Raw genomic sequence first — 3,139 nt, 5'->3', positions numbered from 1 at the left:
GATTTATATAAACGGTTCTCGTATCTCCATACTTCTTGGCAACCTTCCGTCGACAATTTCGGGTAACAGTGCCTCAAAATAAAATTTTTTTAGATTTGGCATCATTTTGTTAGACCAGAATTCACGGTCACGACCAATCTTTTCATAATATAATTCCTCTTCCCTAAAAATATTACAAAAGCATACCAAAATCAATGTCACAACATTCCAATTGCAATTGAATTTGGTACTAGTAGTCATGTGTTCTTTTCAGCTTTATTTCACTATTAACTTTCTTTCTAGACATGTATTTTTTTTAAGCGCTATCCCACTCTTCAAATGTAAGCCCTTTGCTGTCAACGGGCACTTCACCTCCAAAAGAGCCTTCTCACCCGAAGGAAAAATTGCTATACCGTCCGGACTGGCCCCTAGAAACCCGTATTCCTCGTGAATGAAAAGCCCAGCAGAGTTCACAATGCAACCCATTTTCTTTGCAAAAGCTGCAATAGCTACAGGCTCATACATCTGACCATGCTCCATTGCCTTTGTTTGGCGGTTTCTGGGATACAGCAGCTGCCGAACTAATGAGCCCACAGTCTTCAACCGCCTTTTACAAACAGCACCAGCTACGGAAGCTGTAATTCTGTTTTTTCTGTATTCTATCCAGCTATTATCGATAGAATTTTTCTGAAGCCTAGTGGCTTTTTCGATACTGAGGATATCTGTTGCAGTACATTGGAGACGAGTCAAAATATCTGTTTTTGCAATTTCGAGCGCACTGCAATCAAGATCCGGAGCAGTTGCGTTCGAGCCGTAGTTTTTGTCTGCTCCGGTTGGCTCCCTGATTTCTTTTGAAGGGAGTTTTGTGGAAGTATTAGTGAAAGGGCGCTTTTTAGCAGACAGTTTTTTACGTCGAGCAGTAGTCATGGCCCGCTGTTGTGCAAGTTTTTTCAACTGCCTACTGGTGTAGATCCTACAGTTCTCCGAAATATTTCAAGGCGAGCTGAGTGACCTTTCGTAAATCGGATTCCTGCTGCTTTAACACGGGTGGTATATCGCGCACTTTGGCTAACCATGATGTTTTTGCCACCTATAAGCCTTGCAACTATGCTCATAAAATATTCTGCCAGGTTGCTCGTGTGGTTTCCTATCAGTAGACGAGCCCTTCTGGTCAGCGTATCAAAGGCTGAATACACATGGCTGAGAAAGATGTTGCTAGGGGTGTCTTCAGGATTGACCTGTAGAACTTTCCCGGAGAACGAGCAGCGTGTAGGACAAAATCTATGGTTGCCACGGAAAAAATGTAGAGGAATTGCCTTCAGCGCACTGATGAGATCCTTCACGCTTTTCTTCTCTGTGGTGGCACATACAATTGCATTTCTGGCAAAATCACACATTTTCTTTATTATTGCGGCACTAAGAAATCTTCTGCATTCGGCATTTTCATACTGCTTCTTATATAGTCTGTTTTTCAAGCATTTGCACGCATGATTAGCACACTCAATTTTTTCTACATTTCTGCCATATGGTACCCTTGCTATAATTTCAGAATGGGTACTTGAATCGCCGTCGGCAACAAATCGAGTATATCTTAGATTGTGCATGGATGTTGCTATTCGGAATGCGTCAACTAATATATCTGACTCCATACCTGTACTGGGCCCCTGCCAGTTCATAAACATGTATGTTCAGGAACAGATCTATTAACTTGATGCCTGTATTTCACGCAAGTACAGCAATATTTGTTCCTAATTCCTAGATTTAAGAGTTTCTTCGAATAGAAACCTATCACCACTCCACAGCCTGAGAGTGCACGATATCTATTCCCATAACTTCGTGTACACCAGCTTCCATCAGCTATAACACATGTCTCTACAGCTCCATTTGGGTGAATTTTTCTCACCTGCTTCCAGTGCCATCCTTCGCTCGGTTTTCCCATTTTCGATAAGATAGTCATAGAGAACTTTTTCCAATTCTACGCAAATTTCTTTCTCAAATTTCGTAAAGACTTTTTGAGACGGGGTATTTATTCCAATGGTAGAGAAAAGTTCTTGAACCTGGGCGTGAGTCATTCCACCATTTATTGCACCAACCACTACCTCTTTGTTGACACTTACTGTTCCTGTTTCTGTTTTGTGTTTCTTTCTGATAGTATTCACACTATCAAAATCAGTCCTTTTCCGTTTTTTTGACTACGGTTTTCGTTGAGTCTTTTTTTTTAAAGCCTTCTAGGACCAAGGGGTTTTTCTGTGTGAATTGTGGCTTCCTCATTACATGATTCGCATTTGAAGATGAGTCTTGAGCGCAATCCAGCTCTATGTTCTTTAGAAAACATCATATTTGAAACCAAATTGATGTCTTGGCACCTGCAAATAAAATGCTAATTGGTTGTGAGGAAGTAAAATAGTAAAGTAGCGATTTTATTGTTTTGGTAGAAAGGAAAGTGCTATAGCTTCAAAAAGGATAGGTAGTATGTAGAGTAGTGAGCGATGTAGGGTTATTAAAATATGAAATAAAATATAAAATATAGCTAGAAATGGGCGAGAAGTGGAAATTATACGATCTAACCGAAAGTTTGTTGTATTTCATTGTCAGATTAAACCACCCAATTTTATTTATTATGTAACCAAGCCAAAAAACTGTCCTGGAACTACCAATCAGGAAAGCCAAGTATTTCAAAACTTTACAAAATCCTTTGGGGCATGGCCGGGAATTCCCTCTAAACAGACCCGTGTCGATTTACCAAATTCCAACGGAAATTACTAACCAAATTCCAAGAAAAATTAAGTCTCACTTGACTCCCTAAAATCAAATTCAAAGTAAAAATCCGTGCCCCAAATTCAGTTGCATCTCAACTATCATTTAAATTTTTATTCGAGTAATTCACAAAGTTCTTATCAGTAAGATTAAAAATACCAATATGCTTTTATGAGTTAGGAGGATCAAATTAGCTAGTTTATTTCTCAAATCCTTTAAAGCCTTTGCAGACATTCTTTCAGAACCTTTATCCGTACTTTTTAATGATTAGATAAAAAAACAAGTATTTAAATGAAAGTAAGGAGCAACATTAAAACTTAGAACGAACAGAAATTATCCCGTATATGAAAGAGGCTGTTTCCTCCTCAACGCCCCACTCTTTACGCTAAAGTTTGACTCTTTC

Source organism: Artemia franciscana, chromosome 10 (genome assembly GCF_032884065.1).
Source record: "Artemia franciscana chromosome 10, ASM3288406v1, whole genome shotgun sequence".
NCBI classification, from domain to species: Eukaryota; Metazoa; Arthropoda; class Branchiopoda; order Anostraca; family Artemiidae; genus Artemia; species Artemia franciscana.
This window is presented reverse-complemented; position numbering follows the sequence as displayed.